The 20,179-nt window shown below is 40.5% G+C and overlaps 1 long non-coding RNA gene across 1 annotated transcript; it reads right to left on the bottom strand.

Moving 5' to 3' along the window:
* Nucleotides 1-525: 525 nt before the first annotated feature.
* On the bottom strand, nt 526-19,242 carry Gm31026 (predicted gene, 31026). Its single transcript, NR_166395.1, has 3 exons — nt 19,073-19,242; nt 17,615-17,742; nt 526-1,071 (listed from the first exon to the last, which is right to left on the bottom strand). It is a non-coding gene; the product is annotated as a predicted gene, 31026 (long non-coding RNA).
* Between the last annotated feature and the right edge of the window lie 937 nt (nt 19,243-20,179).

Below are 20,179 nucleotides of genomic sequence, written 5' to 3'. Positions count from 1 at the left end.
TGAAGATGTAGAACTTCAGCTCCACCTGCACCATGCCTGCCTGGATGCTGTCATGTTCCTGCTTTGATGATAATGGACTGAACCTCTAAACCTGTAAGCCAGCCCCAATTAAATGTTGTCCTTGTAAGAGTTGTCTTGGTGATGATGTCTGTTCACAGCCGTAAAACCCTTACTAAGTCACTGTGCAATCATCTACTGGTGGGGTCATCAGGCAGTATACAACTGAAGCCAATGACTCCCCTTCTCCTTAAATCTATTCATGGTAAATATTTAACAGTAGATGGGTGCCTGAGGCCCTGACTACAGGAAACAATGCAGGCATCCTCAGTAGCTCTGGCTTTCTGTTGCAATGGCTTTGTCTTGGCCAGGAGAGGGCCTTTTCTAGACTTTTTGCCTTCTCTCTGGCTCTGATTTTTATTATTATTACTATTATTTATTGTGTTTGTTTCCTATCTGTTACTAAGCAGTTTCTCCTTAGCATCTGACTCTACCTGATAACTGCAGTGCCAAAATCCTGGACAAAAGTGAAATATTATTTTTTTATTTGTGTGATTTTGTTGTTGTTTGTGTGATGCAATTCCCACACATGGATATTGAAGATGATAGATACAACCAGTTGGTGTTTGTATTTCACCTGGTGTGTGGAAACCATTTTATCCACAGATGGCCACCTATGAGAAACTCAAATACATCCCATGCACACTACTTGAACATTCATAGTTGTGAGGAGCCGCCCTTGCAATCGCCATTACAAGATGGCGCTGATATCCAGTGTTCTAACTAGTAAACAAGTAGTCTGCGCATGTGCTGGGGTATTTTTTCATGCCTTGTGCCCTGCCTGTCCCGTGACGTCACCTGGGCTAATGGTGAGCAGCTAATCAGGAGCTGACACGTCTCCAACCGCTCTTTGTGGGTTGTAAAAGGACTGAGTTTCCTGTATTCGAGGTCTTCCTCCTGAGAAGTAAGCAATAAAGCTTTTGCCGCAGAAGATTCCGTTGTCCTGAGTGTGTTCTTGCCGGCGGGGGAAAAAAAGCTCAGGATACATAGTAGAATTATGAATAGATCCCCAAACTGTAAAGAAAGAAAATGTTCATCAGGAAGTAAGTTGGAAAGTATTTTTCTACATCCATATGCTGGCATATGATCATCCCTGGAATTTATGTACTAGTAAGAAATTCAGAGAAATGTACCATCTCTTTCTACTGTGTGCTTTGGCACCCATTCAACTTCCAACCATTATTGATTATATATCTATAGCCTTCTACAGCATGCCTGCTATATACCAGACCTGAGCTCTCTCTGATGGAGTGGCACCAGCTATACAACCTGAAATCTGCTTCCACAGTTCTACCTCCTCTTGACAATCATCAGATTTTTTAATCCATTGGGGAACTGAACCATTCCTCGGGTCAGAACCTTCATGAGCTATTAATTCTGGGGAAAAAATTGCAGAAGTAGCTTCATTAATAGTTTAGGTGTTTGTTGTTGTTGTTGTTGTTTTTCCATCCAATTAGGAGATGACCAAAGTAAGTTATCAGAGGGGGCATCATCCTGGCTCTGCAAAGCAAACCCTAATTCCAAACTGTGATTATGTAGTTCTTCAACATTTTCTTCACTATGAAGAATACTCGATGATTTCACAGCAATAGGTAGGTAGGTAGGTAGGTAGATAGATAGATAGATAGATAGATAGATAGATAGATAGATAGATATTTTGTGCTAAAACAACCTTCAAAAAACAAATGACTACTGTCTACCTTTCAGAATTATTCAACTCAGGGGGTAATTGATCACACTCATACCACAATTGTGGTGGTGAATGAGTCAAGCTCTGCACTTGTGGTCAGATGGCCTGGACCCATCTGGCTCAGGGGCCCTTAGCACTGTGCCTGGAGACATCAGGGTCCAGTGATGTCTATCAATAAATTAAAAGATGTTATAAAAAGCTTTTGAAGAGATAAGCCTGGCAGGTAGAAAAAGAGAGACACCATTTACCTTATGGCTTTATTAAGACACAGTTTGTTTTATAAATTGAGCCTTTCTCCCCAATTTATAAATTGTTCTAAATATTATTAACTATACTGAGACATTGGGACATAAACTATGAAAATTAATCTCATTTATTATTCAGCAACTAATGAACCATGTGAGCCACAGAAATTATTTTTAAATCTAATTATCTAAACACATCAGCAAAATAGATTTGCAACACAAAGATTTAAGATTTGAAACTTAGAGAAAATCGAGCTGACTCACAAGGAAAATGAAGAGCGATTAAGTAATTATCATGGTGGAAACTTCCACACAGGAAAAGACAGATGGGCTGGCAATGTGCTCTTGGGTTGGTGGGTAGAGGAAGGGGTAGGCACACAGAGCTTCGCTGGTTATGACCAGCTAAATACACAATTCAATAAACCAAGTAAGTATGTGTCACCTATGATCATCACTGCCACCCTGCTCCTTTGTCACATCCTCATCTCTCCCTGCAAATCGCCTCTGTTAGGGATCACTGTGGCAACACATTACAACTGTATTTATAATGGCCCTCCTGACAGAAACTCCAACTTATACTTTCTCTTTTTATATATCTTTATGAGATTTTTAAATTGTATTCTAGTGGGCTTGGGTGGGACATGTGCCACCATGTGTAGATTGGAGGGCAACCTGCAGGAGTTGGCTCTTCTACCAGTTTTCGTCCCAGGGATCAATCACAAGTCAGCCAGGCCTGGTGGAGAGTGATGTGTGTGTGTGTGTGTGTGTGTGTGTGTGTGTGTGCATGCTAAGACATTTCATTGGACTGAGACTATGTTTTCTCAGCTTCTCTCTGGGTACTGCTATCAGCATACAGGTCAGCACTCTGTTTTCTGTCTTTGTGTTAGAATGGTTTCATGTAGGTTTCCTGAGCTTAGGGTGTAGAGTACTTGCATTGCATACACAAGGCCTTGAGTTTGATCACTAGCATTGAATTATAACCCAATTAAAATATCAAGGTAAGGTTTCCAGATAATTATACTGTAGTAACTCGTAAATATTATCAGTGTCCCTTTAAGAATGCTGTAAAAAGCCTCTGGTGTCCTTTCTTTATTACTGAACAGTTCAAACATCACAGTCTGCCAGTGTCTCCATTCCCATTTTTGCTCTGAACAAATGTATGTGCTGTCCAGGTAAGTTCTCTCATCAAAGGCAGGTGTAGAGGTGTATGTGGCAGGGAGTGGGGGGTAATTAGCTAAGGGCTACATAGAGACAAATCAAACTGGAACTGAGTTGGAAACTTCTTCCCTATTGGCTTTTAGGCAACTGGAAGGTGCAATGTGGGATCCTGGCAGAGGAAACCCAACAGTGGTACCCAGGAGTGAATACCAACATGCCAGAGAAGATATGCTCATGTGAAATAACAGCATGAATGCCATGGAAGTGCCAATAGCTTTTCTACCGAGTCAGACAGGCATCTTCAGAAGAACTCAGAGGGACCTCAGCACTGGTACTCAGCACTGAGAGGTATACAAACAACTCTGCAGTTCTTGCCTAATGGAATTTAAAGAAAAGAGGTTGTGATTTTAGACATCTTGGAGCATCACAAAGAGAAAATTTGCCTTGTTCTTAAGTTCATGGTGACTTAGTTTTCCTAGGGACAAGATCATGACCAAACATTTGGTTTCCAGAGGCAAAACTGGGAAATTTTGGGCAATTCAGGCTACTAATTAATCACCCTACTTCAAATCCTTATAAAGCAAGAATATACAAGTATTTTCATTATCAAGACATAAATCTTGTTGTGGAAATCAAATTAACTAATTTACCAGAGGCTACAGTGGAAGACTCACCTGGGAATTTTAAATGGCCTTGATGATACAAACATCTGAGAAACAAGAGGAACCACAGCTGTATGTGGATAATCACATACAAAACTTCCCAGGTCAAAGAAGTCCTGATTGCAAGATAGCAGGAACTCTTCCTTGGGAGCCCACCACCTTTTCTACTAGAGAAAGGTTCGGGAGCTCTGCCACCCGGAAGGCTTGAAATATAACAGGCTAGGGTGTGAACTCAGTCCCTTCTTCCCCTGAAGGAGTCCCTAGGAACAGCTGTGAGAAGACAAGGACATGGAGGCCATCTTCTCTTCCCTCTCACCACATCCTTGAAAGCACAAGGCAGGGGCATTCTGGAAATGAAGAGAAACTTGAACTGCATGTGGTCAGCAAACCACGCCTAACATTGTTCTCCTAAAAGTCAATGGAAAACTATTTACTATTAACCTCAAAACCACCAGAACCTACAGTTTGACTAAGACACAGACAGAAATATGTTCAAACCATGGTTTTAAAGGATCTGACTGAAAAAAGAATAAAGTCACATGTAGTTCATAAAATCCATTTGGTATATTTGACCTGTTCCAGGACTTGAGGAACCTGAGATGCAAGATAATAAACAAACTCCACTGGAAAAGCATGTAGGCAAGATACAGATAGCCACAGAGGCCTGAGATGTTCTTATAAGTAAACACCTAGGGGAAGAGTTGAGGATGAGCGATAAGCAAGCCTATTCAGGTCCCAGGTAACATAGGATTTAGTAAGATGGAAAGGGTAGGAAAAGCCATACAAAAGTAAGTCACCTCAGAGGCCGAGGACCAGGGAGTAGCTCACCTTTAAGCTTCCACATTACTACTGATATGGTCAGGTCTCTTAGATACATTTTTTTCATGCTTCCCTGTACATTGCAGGACAATAGCCCTTTCCTGTGGGTGGTGCTATGTGGCACAGAGAAGTCTGTGAGAAATCCTACCTGGATTCTAAAAGAAAAACTAGGAGTTCTAGGGTCTGCATCCAGAGTCATTTCTCAAGTGGCCCATCAGATGTCAATATTCAGCTTCTAGTTTGGTTCTGGGGCTACTTGTTGGATTTTTTTCAGTCCACTTTGCCTCCTGCCTCCAAGCAGCTATGTAAATGATAGGTCAGAAGAAACAGCCCTGCTCGTTCTCAAAGGCCTTGTTCACACCATGTCTTTTGTCAGATGAGCCTGTGGTTGGTTCCCAGTGGGTCACTGCATGTGGCATTGTGGGCTGTGCTTTGAATGATGCAGAGGATAAACAGGCTGGAATGAAGCCTGTGATGTTCTTGTCAAGCTGTATGATGCTGCTGTGGCAGTATCCAGCGAACAGTGGCTGTTCCTTTCCATCACAGAAAAGCGCTTATGAGCTTCCAGAAGCAAAACTGGAACCAGATCTGTGAGGACGCTTATGAGCAAAGGTGAGAAACTGCTTGAAACCTGAGGCAGGTGAAAGCAGCCTCTGTCTTGACCAAATCACTAACCCATAGTTAGATTGGAAATTATAACCACTCTTGTATTTTAGCCTAAATTTAAGTCACTCTTCCTTAAAACGCCTTCAAAAATATTACAAAAAGATGTAAAATTAACATCAAAATGTGATTAGATATGCAAATGGTTGTCTGTGACAGAAAATCTAATTAGAGGTAGCACACAACAGGAAGTCTCTTAGAATAGTTGGGAAATGTCACAGTCAGGAAAGGTGGGCGGGACTGATTCATGAGTGGAGAATTATCAGTTAATATCTTCCAATTATCTACCAAAAAATTCCAGGTGATTCTTAGTAGACACCCTTTATAGCACATCTGAAAGTAATTAACCCAGGAAGAAAGAAAGAAATGTAAATGACTTACAGAGAAATGGCAGGGACAGGGACGTTCACACACACACACACACACACACACACACACACGCTTGAATATTTTATAGAATTGTTGAGAAGAGGAGCTCCTGAGTCATAAAGTCCAGAGCTGCTCTGCTTCTGTGCAGACTCCGGAAGCATCTTGCATCTGGAATGAGGAGAGGCTGACACTGACTCCTCAGTTCAAATGAGCACTGTGTCTTATCTGATAGAACACATCATCTCCATTTTAACAATTTGAACCAATGCTAAGTTCTCATTTTCTTCACATCTTCTGGGAAGAGCTGTTACCTGGGTGCTATGCACTTCTCTTATATGTGATAAGATCAGCAATAGCATGAGACACATTTTACACCCCTAATGGTTGCTTGAGGAGGATAGAAGGGAAGAGACGACGACTGAGCAGATGGCTCATTGGGGCTTGCTGCTTCTGCCGAGGACCAGGGCTGCTGAGATACTCTTGGGAGTGGAGTTTGCCATGGAAGGTGGCAATCACATCCTAAAAGAAAACTTACTTTCCATCCCCAAGCAGCTCTCAGTTGCCAATGGTTCCTCAGTGAGGCATGGGCCTTCCTGTCTACCTTGCTCCTCCATTTTTAAAACATCTTATCTATTCTTTGGTTGCTTAATACATGAAAACACTGTGTTTATATCATATCTACTCCTAAAAGCATCCTCCAACTCCCCCTAGATGCCTCCCTCCCAAGCTTCCCTCCTATAGTCCTGTTTTTTAGTAGATCTAACTAGTGCTGCCTTCCTGCTCATGGAAATAGAACACTACCCACTGGAACACAGGCAAGCCACTTTGGTCCCAGGAGCCATCAACTGCAAACAGCTCCTTGGCTGGGGATGAGGCCTGTATTACACATGTATTACATGTATTACACATGTCAGAGAATGCATGTGAACATATCCAGCACCTGTGGTGACAACTGTGGTGTTTGTGGATAGTAAGAATGCCTTCGTTGACTAAGAGGCTCTGGGGAACACTTTTCTTTCTAGATTTCCTGTTAGATCTGTTATTGTGTCATAGTGGAGGTAAGAATGGAGACATGTATATCATAGTATGTTCAAAGGCAAATACTCACCTGTATGAGGAATAAGAAGCCCAGAAGGGTATGCATGAAAGCCCTTTTAGGATGAGGCTACTTGGCAGTCTATAGTATAATTTTACCTGAAGGCAGTTGGTAAAGATTAAAAAAACAAGGCTCAGGCCCACTGCTGAGCTGTAGTAACAAGAATAAAACTGAGCATGGTAAAGAATATGTCTGGTAGAAACAAGCACACATGAAAACAATGCTCTAAAATTCTTATTCACATTGTCAAGTAGCTAACAAACACAGCCCAAATATTCTAAGAGAAAAGATCGTAATGTCACAGAAATTATGAAGTTGTAACGTTAAAGCCATAATTGATTGACATTTGATTTAGCAGATTTGGATTTTACAATAACTGCTTAAAGACCAATCAAGATGATGAAAAATTTAATGGCATTATGGGAGAAATAGTAAATGTGTTATGAGAAACTAGAGAATGCTGTCTTTGGGACTCTACCCCTTGATCCGTGATATTGTCAGGATTCAGGTAAGTTTGAGGCGCTTGTCTATGATGTCTACAGTAGGCATTGTTGGAAGAATATGTATTGTGTGGGAAAAACACAGAAATGTACTCTATCAAGTGTAAGTATAGATAACTATTGTCTTTTTTCTGTACATATTCAGTATTGTGTGCAATTTTAAATATTCCAATATTAAAATGAACACAAAAGATTAGCAGAGAGAAAAACCACCACATATTTTTTAATCAATGCAGAAAACAATTTGACAGCAACCATTACTCATTTGTGATTTAGAAAATATTTCCTAACAAACCATAAAACTACATTGTTTTTAAAATGCAAAAAGCACAGTCTTAAAGCCAGGTGTTTATCACAGTCCTGATTTTAAGCTGGCCTTGAAAATTCCTGGCTGCCATATTAAGTGAAGTTTAAAATAAGTATTTTTAAAATTTGAAAGGGAAAGAGCAATATATCCTTATTTCAAAATGACAGGACCTAACAGCCAAAGGATCTCAAAAAATGCAAGAGAAAAATACTCAGAATTTTTAACTGAATATAGTATGTGGTTTTCCTAGACTTGATTTTGTTAGAAAATAAAACTTTTATGTAGGAATCAAGAGTATTCCTCTAAACCAGCAACAATCATGGAAAAAGACTTGCTCAAAGATGACGATATTTGATGACATCACAACTTGTTAAGGATATATTTTGTCACTTTAAGTCCAGAATGCTAATAGAACTGTGTGTGAGTGTGTGTGTGTGTGTGTGTGTGTGTGTAAAACAAGAGTCTCCACTAAAATGCATTATAACTTTGTATAAAACAACTAAGGAAGCAGCCTGTTTTTTTAATGCAGTACAAAGGGATAGCTATCATTTCCTTGTTACTGAAAATGAATATAATGACACTGCTTAAAAGTAAACAGTGCACACCTTTAGCTAGAGACATACAGGACAACCTATATGTCGCATTGAGAAGTATTTTTCAAGATACAGATTTTGAAAGAACAGAGCACAGAGGACTCTGCACCAAGAGAAGGATAGCAAGGCTATGCCAGTAACGTGCAGACAGCTAAATGCTCATCCAGCTGTGAGTAAGGGATCCCTCCACTGGGTTTAGTGATGTTTTTTAGCTGTAACTCTCTCTCGGATCTTCATAGCAAAAGGTTAGTAAAAGTAACAATTTTGGCCTGGGTCATACACAAAACTGATCTTCAGTCTTCGCCTTCAACTCCAAATCGCTAAATTATGGAAATTAAAAAGAAATCCAGAGGGCTGATGGGATGGCTCAGCGTGTAAGAGCACTGACTGCTCTTCCGAAGGTCCTGAGTTCAAATCCCAGCAACCACATGGTGGCTCACAACCACCTGTAATGAAATCTGACACCCTCTTCTGGTGCATCTGAAGATAACTACAGCATACTTATTTATAATAATAAATAAATAAAAAAAAAAACCAACCAAAACAAAAAACAAAACAAAAAAACTGGTTGCTCTTCTAGATGTTCAGTTCCTGGCACCCACATGGCAGCTCACAACTGTGTATAAATCCTGTTCCAGGGGATCCAACACCCTCATGCACATATACATGCAGTCAAATCATCAATGTACGTAAAATGAAAATAGTTAATAAAAAAAGAAATCAAGAGAAAATAATTAATTGTGTTGAAAACACTTAAAAGGGAAAAAAGCTAGCCCATTGGCAAAAAGTTTCTTAAGCACTACAGATCTTAAGCAGCAAAATAATCTGTTACAAACTCTCCTGTAAAAATTCACATTATTAATAAAATAACTACTCCTATTAACTTAGACCATGGCAAGAAACATATTTTTTGTTATTTTGGAGTAAATTATAAATGAAAGATTGTATCTAATAAACTTTTAGAGAATTAAGACACGTTGTTCTTAAAGTAACATGAAGTAATAACTTGTCTAAGATATATTAAGCATTATACTACATATTTTGGCAAACTTGTCTTTCCTTTACAAATAATGGGGGAAAATTAAATAGTTCATAAAGCTTCCCTCCAGAACTGAGTAAATATGCAACAGAAAGCCTAAAATTGCAGTGCTAGCTTCTGCTGTGAAACTAAAAAGAGTAATGGAGAGAAAAGTACTTACAAACTAATTATACACTTTCTAAGACTCTGCTGTGTAAAGTGTAGGACGCATCTAGCCTGCCGTCTATGAAATCCCTATCATTACAGGGAAGGAATGAACTCAGGGTGAGCTAGACCAGGCTTGTGTATACATGTTGAAACACTTCTAGGCTTCAACGTGAACATCTGTAAAAATTATACAGTCTGAAACAGAAAGCACAGAAGTCTGCAACCGAAATTTGGAATATCTGATATTTAGCCTGTCCTCCACATCTTTTGTTTTCTATGGCAACTTACTATTAACCTGACTATAAAATTCATCTTCCTTTTAAGTCAGTGACCCAAGGATAGGTAGAATCAGACAGCTCTCTACCTCTAACTGCTGAACTGCCACGTAGAAATATTTCAGCCCATACATTGGCTATGAATTATTAATTCCCTCATTTGTTTCAAGTATATTTTAATTGGCAAATGCATCATCCATATGCCATTCCAGATGTTGAGCTGTAGAAGTAAAGATATTGAGATCCCTGCTCCCACAAAATTTTGTTGATAATGCTTTACAGTTTAGTCACTGTGAGGGTCAGGTCTGCATAGTTAGTTCTACAAGTTTGAAAGGAGCTAGGACGTGAAGACAGATGTGCTCAACCTGAAGACAGATGTGCTCTGCTTTGGGATGGGGAAAGCACAGTTTATTAGAGCACTGTACTACCTATACAGAGTTACATTGTCCTGAGAGTGGAACTGGAGATACCTAGAACCTTATTCAGCTCTGGGAAACGTCCTTCGATTCAGTGATTGCATTGATGATCATGTGCTACTCTGTAGAAAAATCAACATTCTATGTTTTATATTGGCAGATCTAATTAAAGAGTCTGTTTAAAGGCATCTCCATGTGCCTATACTAGGAACAAAGATATAATGATGAGTAAGGCCATATTTCCTATGTTTGTCCCCTCAACAACTAAGAGTCTAGTGGGAGCACTACACACACACACAGAGAGAGAGAGAGAGAGAGAGAGAGAGAGAGAGAGAGAGAGAGAGAGAGAGACAGACAGACAGACAGACAGACAGACAGACAGATGGACAGACAGACACACACACACATTATCATCATCAATCATGATCCTAGCACGGCAATCACAGGCAGTTTTCTGCACAGTGACACATACCCAGCCACTTCTCATGCATCAGAAACAGCCAGTCTGCAGCAATAAACTGAGTCACAGGAACACAAAAAGGGGGATGCTGGCTGTCCCCTTTATGGAGACTCTGGAAACCTCAAAGAACTTGCTGTTAAAGAAATGTGTACAAAGCCACCAGATTCTGTCAGCTATCAAGGAAAGGAGAAAGCAAATGCCCTTTTTTCAATATTTTCATCTCTGACTGAAAATGTCTTGAAACTTCCTCTCTCATCACTTGCAGAACTCCTTTCCTGCCGATGAACCAGGATGGGCTAACTTCCTAGAAGATCAACGAATGTGCAGAGCAAGCCCCAGTGTCCCAGCTTATCCAGCATGGCGTTTAACTATAAACACAGCATAGACCCAAGAGAGAGCAAGAACTGAAACATCTAGTCATGCTCAGTTCCAACTGCCAATCTTCAGACACGTGAGATAAATGGGTACTGTTTTAAATCAGCAACACTTAAAACTATTGTTTCACTTCATTCTATGGTCATTTGGTGGTGGTGGGGGGTGTCTAGGGAACTTTATTGATGATATTCAAGAAAGTAGGGAGGACTCCCTAGGCCCCTCCTGTTGTTAAGGGGGTCTGGGATGGAAATTGAGTGGGAGATGCTAAATGTTGGGGTTAGTTTAACTCAGCCTCTCAAACCCCAAGTGAAAAGGGAAATGAGGCTCAGGTCACTGAATACATGAGGAAAGCAAACTTAGATTTGAGGATTGCAGGAAAAAAATGATGCAGAGGTGTTCATTGTTAAATCATAAATATCTGCCAATAATTAGGATCAATTAACAAGTCATTCTCACATTACCATCAAAATGCTGTTAGAATGTGGGGTACGTTGTTAAGAGAGAGGAAGGGAGAAGAGCTCTATAAGATCATCTAATGGAAGCATGCAAGGGTGCTAGCCGTTCCTAAACTACCTCAAGCAATATCATATAAGCACATTTATCACAGGAACTTAAAAGTGATTTCATTATTTAATTATGAGGGAATGTTGAAATTTAGAAAAAAAGGTTATAAGTGAGATGCCTTAGGCAAAACCCCTTCAGAGTTGACTTTGTTGTACACAACATTGGTTATTGAACAGCCGTGTGTTGGGTCACCAAACATCTGTCTGATTTACACATGACTTATATGCTTTAGTAATGTGTTTTCCTGGCATTTAGGTGACCTTTAAGGCCGGCGTGGCTTAATTTTAGTTTGTTTCATTATTAGCTCCTGGTTACTCTGATTTTGAACATGAACATGGATCAATGCTGGGAAGAAAACAGAATACTTGATAGTTTTAGAACGGCCAAGTGAAAGGGGGAGCTCACAGGAGAGGCAGCATGGTAGATGGTGCCTCTAGTGAGCCCATAGGGAAGGCACAGCCTCCTGATGCTGAGGAGACATGAATGTGGGTTTGCTGCTTTCAGACAAACACACAACTCTGAAATCACTGCAACAGTGAGTCCAGGGGTCTTCACATCACATCAGTGCTTCCTATCCTCTACAGATCTGCTGTTTTCTTCACTCTCCTGTGAGTCGCTTCATCAACTCCCTTAACTCTCCCGAGCAGCGCCCACACTTTCCCTAATTACTGAAAACATTCATGACTCGACAATAAACGTCCCTGTCATCCCCTTTCCTAAAATACCACATCTATTTCTGCTTCTTCCAGTGGATGCAGTTGGCTACACTTACCCGCTCCTTTCACTCAGATAATGTTTAAAGAACTGATGCTTTAAACAGCTTTAGAAATTGTCTCATTTTGTACCTTTGTTTTCTAGACTTAAGAGGCACTGGTAGTGCCAAATTAATTCATTTAAACATTCCTCATTTTCTATCAGTCGGTTGTAGAGTTAGCTATTTGAGTGTATTTGAGTGCAAGGAAAACACTTTTGCTTTGGCTTGCAGAAGACACTGGTTTTTCACTTGACTTCTAAACATACCATTTCTTTCCCAACTCCCATCATTTCTTCTTGGTCTCATCTCCTTTACTGACATTTCAGGTTGGGGGTTTTCAATTCTGCCTCCTCTGCATTCAGTGACTGTACCCAGAGCACCTTCCTCATGCTCACACTTCCTGCTCACCCACCTACGTGCACAACTCTACCTCCACCACTATCCTAAGAATGCCAGCCCCAAGTATCCTACTTAACCCTAAAGAGGCTGGAGAGACATATGTAAATGCAGAATTTCCATCACCTCTCCATGTGAACACATTTCTCAAACCATGTTTTCTAGCTCGATAAAAACACCTCCATTCAGCTATGTGGGAAGTGGGGGGAGGACAGGGCAGAGGGGATTAACCTACAGAATCATTCCTTTATGATAATGTCTCAAGCACCATATATGAAGAATCCTGGGATTCTATCCAATGTGACAATGCTGATCCAAGCTAACATTGCATTACCTCCACTCCAGTGTACCCCACACAACTCCCAGAAGATGCTCACCACTTAGAAACCACATGCCTTCAAGCACATCTCAGCTCTAAGCTCTCCACACAGTTACCTGTCACTTGTAGGATGAGATACTTTAATCTATGGTTGGGGGATATGCTTCTGTTGTCAAAGCTTGCCTAGCAGGATGAAATTGCCTGGATTTGATTGCCAGCACCTCAGAAAACTAACATAGAGGTGTAAAATAGAAAGCTACTTCATCTCTACCAGAGCTTTCAAGGTATCAGACTCCTTGAAGACGCCTCTGGCTCCTCCCCCATTTTTGAACTGCCTTACTGTAGAGCCTTTTAGGATAGTTTTTTTTCCTTCAGAACATCCTTTGCTCTCTGAAATTGAAATGGCTGCCGGGTCAGATAATTCATATGCCTGCGGGCCTTCTCAGCTACTTTGAAAGAACCTCCCAGAGTGCCAAGAGTAAAATGCCTCCTGACTCTTCTACTTCCCTAGCTGCCTTGGCTAAAATGGCACCTCCAATTCCTTCCTACCATAGCTAAAATGGCACCCTCAACTGTTCACGGACTTTGACTGCCATAGCTAAAAATGGCAGCCCGGACTCTTCACATTCCCTGACTGCCCTGACTAAAGTGGAATCCCTGACACATCACCTTCCTGCCATGACTAAAAGGTACTTGACTCTTCTCCTTTCTTGGCTGCCTCATCTAATATGCCACCCCAGACTCTGCCTTCCTGATTTCTGTTCCCTCTATTACTTAAGAGTGATTCCTTGAGAATGCTATCAGAGCCTGGAGTTATCTTGCAAGCTAAATGCGGAGGAACCTGGGTCATAGATGGTATCATAATCAATTAGTCATAGCCTGTGACTGATAATGGACAGTGTTAACACCAGTCCAGGCTTGGCACCTTTTCTTCCAGCTAAGCTTTCTGGAGAGAGTACCTTTGCCAGCTCTCTGTACAGCAGAAGAGAATGAATGGGATGCCCAACAAAAGTCACTGGGACAGAGCCACAGAATATTCCAAGCTTTTGTCACCGCTGGCAAGAACACACTCAGGACAACCGGAATCTTCTGCAGCAAAGCTTTTATTGCTTACTTATCAGGAGGGAAGACCCCGAAACCGGGAAAATGGCGCTGCTTATATAGCCCGCAGTGCGACGTTTCAGCACCTGATGTGGCATGACAGCTCCTGATTCGTTGCTTGCCCATCACCCCATTACTACACCGCGAGATGGGCAGTGACTAGGCGTGAGTTCACTCTTGCACTTGCGCATAAGGCTTGTTTACTAGTTAGGCAAAGTGGAAGCCAGCGCCATCTTATAATGGCAATTGCTCACAGCATGCACGCGATTGCTCACAGCACGGCTCTCCACAACAGAAATTTCAAACTTCCTGTCATTTTTCGTAGCTTAGCGTCTACTTTCTTATTTATGTAATAAGCACAGTCATATCTCACTGTGTTCAGAAATGAACAGTTAGACTATATCTGTGAGCAACATGCTTTACTGAAGGGGATATACATGAGACAGGAGTAGATGACCAAGATAAAATCCCTAACATATAATTTAATGCAGAATACAATAACTTCTACAAGACAGAAACATAGAATTTTATGAAGCTCAAAATGAGGTATAAATCCCATCTCAACATAATCAGAAAAGTTTCAAAGAGTTGAAAATTGTAGTTTTTGTATGTACATGCATGGACTGAAGAAAAAAGTACATATTCCTAGTGGGGAAAGCTACATGATAAATATCGTAGAGGCAAGATATTTAAGAACTGAGGAAAGAGATAAGAAAGCTGCCACTGGCTATATCTGTGCCACTTCTTCTCTATATACAAGGGGTTGGCTCAGCATTTGCCATGGGTGCTCAAGCTCCTATAATAAACGAGGTAGTATGTTTACATTAAGCCATCTCAGAATTAAGAAACCTGGTATAATAAAGTACTATGCAGTCATGTTGTGCTATATGGAGACACATGACATGAAGAAAGCATGCCCGTGTTCAATGCATAGATGATAGCAACTGATTTTCCAGGTGTGATGTCCATTTGACTGAAAAAATCAGTTAGGGATCCATGTGTGCAAGATGTTGAAGGCTAAGCAGAAAAGTTATCTCCACTCTAGAGATAATAAAAGTTGTTAAAAATTTTTTTTCATTTGTTTATGTATTTATTTGGTGTGTGTGTGTGTGTGTGTCTGTCTGTCTGTCTGTGTCAAAAGACAAGATTCAGGGCTGGCAAAATGTCTTAGTGTGTAAGAGCATTGACTGCTCTTCCAAAGGTCCTGAATTCAAATCCCAGCAACCACATGGTGACTCACATCTGACACCCTCTTCTGGTACAGTGTACCTATGTATAATAATAAATAAAGCTTTGGACCAGAGCAAGCAGAGACTGAGCAAGCGGGGCCAACCAGAGTGAGCTGGGCTGACTGGATCTAGCAGAGGTTCTAAAAATTCAATTCCCAGTGACTACCATCTATACAGCTACAGTATATTCACATACATAAAATAAATAAATAAATCTTAAAAAAAAAAAAGACAATTTGTAGAGGTCTGCTCTCTCCTTCTACCATGTGGGTTACAGAGATTAAACTCAGGTTTTGGGGCTTGATGGCAAACTCCCTTCCTGCTGAGCCATCTCTCTGACCCTGTCAGTATTAAACATAGGTTTACAGTTATGCTTCAACCTCAATCTGGCAACACTCTGTCTATGTTCCCACATTGCATTTAATCATTTATATCCTTGCGCTCCTAAGGATGGTGACAGTTTTTCAGACTATTCTTATTCTTAAGTTTTTTACAATTTATTTTAATTTTTGTTTCATTTTTAAAAAGAATTTCTTAAGTGGTGAGAAGATTGTCAGAGCCAGAGGACCAAGTCACCCATCATCAGGTGCTGTCTTCTAGACATGACAGAGATGCTCCATCTGTGAAATCTCAGCAGTGCGGTTGACTGGACAAGGCCACACCAGTCAGCATTTGCATTATTTTTAATGACTGACAGATTTGAAAAATACCACTGTTTGCTAGTCTTTCTAAGTTTTTTTCTTTTTTTCAATTGTATATAACTGATACATAAACCATATAAATTGTTCATTTGTTTGAGAAGTAGAGTGTGACTTTTCACTCAAATATTCTGATTGTTCTCATTTTCATTCCTAAATTATATAAATAGCTTAACTTATACACTTAAAAGTCTGATACATAATGTAGACAGAGTTCTGTCCACACATCCGCTTAATGTTTACTATAAACCGTATCTGTTTATAGATGTCATGCATTTGGTTGCCTACGTAGCAAATGCTCTCCCCAAACCCATGTGCTAACAGCCAGGACTCAGAGGGATCTAAAGAAAGAAAGTTATGTCACTGAGCCTTTGCCTGGAAGTGGATGTCAAAACCTTGGTCTGTCCTCTCTTTCTTTTTACTTCCTAGCTTCAGATTTAGGCCTTCCCACAATGATGCATGGTGTCAGAGCAACAGGAACACAAGATCACTAACAGAATAGACAAAACAGGATAGCAAGTCCCTGTGAATTATCTCGGGTATTGGTAACTGCTGGGGACCAGGCCAGACAGGGTTAGGTATTGAAGTGGGACATAGCATGAGAAGGACAAAGGCTGATGACCTCTGGAATTTAACTCTCTCTTACTATTCTGGGGGCCAGAAGCTGATGGCTTCCAGGAGCTTAACTCCTGTTATTCTGCGCCAAAAACTGATGGCTTTTGGCAATTTCCCAGAGAAAAAAAAAGAAAGGAAGAAAGAAAGACAGAAAGAAAAAAAAGTCGAACACACACACACCACTCATATACTGGATGGGCTCAACCACCTGTTTCATCAGTTTCACAAGTGTACATGAATACTTACTTACATACATACATACATACATACATACATACATATACATGTATGCCTACATACATATTTATGTATATATATAGACATAAACAGATATATATGGTGGATGAAACAGGCCCAACAGCCACACTTGATTTTTCTCTCAGCCTTTTTATGCCTTCTTAGACAAAAAAACCTTTATAAGATTACTTAACATATAAAAGTTTATACCAAAGGGAATTACAGAAGGATGTTGATAGCATGTTCAAAGCAGTGTTCCATTCCATAATCTCATTATAAGTTCAAAGCAACAGTTTCAAATGGCCTTGCTTTATCATGGTGCGCATCTGTGGCCTCATCCTTGGACCTGACCTACAATGAATGTTTTTCCTTGCTCACAGTCTCAAGCCTACTTCTCTTCTTAGTGCAATTTATGAAAGTTCATTATATCCCTTATTATACAGCCTTTACTTACTGTACTACGAGGAGAAAGCACATTCTATTCTTGATTCTAACTTTATTACATCTTTCTGGTAAAACGAATAAAGCCATCTCCTTGAAGTTTCTTCCTAAAATTATTTGAATCAAATTAAGAATTCTATAAAGTCATTAATTCATCCAAACAGCATTAATTCATGAAAGTTCATCTTCATGTTGGTCTACAGAAAATTTGCCCAATACGGTGAGCTATCACTCAGGAAGCTATCACACCAGGCTATGGGCATTGAGGGTCTCCCAGTGACCACTCACACCATGCCAAATCAATGAGGGTTATAGCAATGCCAAGCAGGAGAAAGGACATCAGTAGCAAGAACCAATTCTAGGAAGAAGTCGTTGGGGCTGTGCCTCACCAGAGTGCACCCATCACAGTTGAGCAAGATGGTGGACTGTTTCCGGGGAGTTCACTTGCCCACTGCAGCTCTTGTTGCATGGAGTCTGCCAGGAAACAGTGATGAAATGCTAAGCTGCACCACAGCATCTATGGACAGTGATACAGACAGTGGAAATAGATGCCATCAATTATTGAGGAATGAGGGAATAGTGGTACCAAAAAAGTCACTTCCCACACACACATCCTGAAGCTACTGAGAGTCACTGACATACTCCCATCCAGTTTCATAATCAGTTTCTAATTCTAGTTCTTCCCCAACCTTCCCCAACCTAGTGATGGATGTGGTAGTAGAAATTTATTCCCACAATTATACTATGTAGCAAAAAATGTAATGGTTAAATAAATGCTAATATAATAATTATTTACAGTTTATAATTTAATATCCTATAGATTGGTATTATTTTGTTAACTTAGTTAAAATCTGTCCATTTATGGTACAATCTTAAGAGCAACAGATGTGTTCAAATAACTACAGTCAGTCTGCTACTAAAAGAATTTTTTTCTAGAAAGAATGTATTATTGATCATCACAAAAATCAACAATAGTAATTTTTGAAACTACAGTTTTTGGTGACAAATTGAGATAGTCAGAGGTTAAGAAATTTGCTACAAGGCACATGTTGTTGACTTTAGAGTTAGAATCCATGCCCAGACAAGGGTTCTAAAAACCTGTCATCTGTTTGAAGAGATACTCAAATTAAAACCTTAGTAGTGGTAGCCTCAAGACGGAGCATGGTTAAGTGACAAAGGTCGACAAATCTCCCCTTCAGTTGCTACTGCTGTGGCAGAATTGTGCCCACAAACTGGGTGGAATCAAACAACTCAGAATTAGTGCCTTACGTTGCTTGGCATCTGCAGCTCAAAACAAGCCTTCCTGGCTTAGAATCAAAGGGCATAGGCTACACTCTTTCTCCAGGCTTGGAGGACAGTCTGTGCTTATCCCTTTCTGGATATCAGACGTTCTCTTCATTCCTTCACACATGGCCTGCTTCCACCATCCACACTAGCAATGGCTGCCTAAGTTTCCCTCCCTTCTGTGTCACACTAACCTTACTTCTGCCTGTCTCTTCTGCATGTGAGGGACCAGACACAGATAATCTGGGTTATTCTCTTTATCACAAGATCTTTTAACTCAAGCACACCTGCAAAGTCTCTTTTGCTAAACATGCTAAGAAGTAGTTCCTTGTTTCAGAGATTCCTTTGCCCTGACCTCCATGGTCTGAAAACTATTCTAAGGAAGAAAGGAAGGAAGGAAGGAAGGAAGGAAGGAAGGAAGGAAGGAAGGAAGGAAGGAAGGAAGGAAGGAAGGATGGGAAAGAGGGAGAGAAGGAAGGAGGGAGGAAGGAAAACCCTGGACTTCAGACCCTGGAATTAAATGATTCACCTAGACATTATCATCAGAAGAATATAAGACTCACCCCTTATCCTTGGAGAATATGTTACAGGACTTGAAGGTGTAACACCCTTTATCTCCTGCATGTGTACCTTGATAAAGTTTAATTTATGAATCAGGCAGAATAAGAAACTAATAGTAAAGATATAACAAAATAAGACAATTCTAATATGCGCTAATAACTATAACATGAATGAGGTGACCTGGCCTAGTTACATTGTTAACTCAATGCAGCCTGGAATTATCTGAGAGGAAAGCCTCCACAGGAATTGCCTGGATCATCTTGGCTTGTGGGTGTGTCGATGAGGGATTGTCTTCATTGATGCGGGTCGTCTAGTCCCATCCTTAGGCCTGTGGTCCTGGATTATGTAAGAAAGATAACCAAGCATGGGCCTGTGAGAGAAGGAGTCAGAGAGTGAACCAGAAAGCATGGTCCTCAGCATCCTCTGCTTCAGGCTTCTGCTTGAGTTCCTGCCCCAGCCTCATTCATCGATAGACTGTGTGACCTGGAAGGGTAAGCCATGTAAACACTTTCCTCCCCTAAGTTCCCTGTGGTCAGAGTGTTCTGTTACAGCAACAGAATGGACCAGGGACAGGTCCCTTCTAGCTGTCTGTGCCTCTCCTCCATCACATCACACTCAACTTTCTATGAGATGATGAACTTCTAAGCCTTGACCAGAAGTGAAGTGATGATTTAGGCAAGATGGCGTGATACTAGGATGCGATATAAGGTTAATACAACCCCAGAACTATAATGTTATGACAGTCAGATAACTGAATGGAAAGCGACTAAGGGGTAGATAGACTGAATGGTGTGGACTTGATTAACAGAACAATGTGTGTGAGAAAAATGGGATTGGGAAGTATAACTTCATCATAGTGTGCATAATGGCTTGCAGTTTAATACTTAGTCACTGGTTATTTTTGGTTATTTTTAAGCAATATTTTTGTTTTTCTACCGGGCTGGGGAAGGTGAGGAAATCTCTGTTGTAGATAAGGCTATATTCTTCTATAAAGACAAGATAGAAGCTAAAATTGTCTATAAAGCAACACAGGTTCAGAATCAGGACTACTGCAGCAACAATCTGCTGGGTATCATTACAAGTCTACCTGAGACAACTGAAGCGTCAAG

This window comes from Mus musculus, chromosome 3, assembly GCF_000001635.26.
Source record: "Mus musculus strain C57BL/6J chromosome 3, GRCm38.p6 C57BL/6J".
In the NCBI taxonomy this organism is placed as follows: Eukaryota; Metazoa; Chordata; class Mammalia; order Rodentia; family Muridae; genus Mus; species Mus musculus.
Note: the sequence above shows the minus strand (reverse complement) of the source record. Positions and strands in the feature narration are given on the sequence as shown.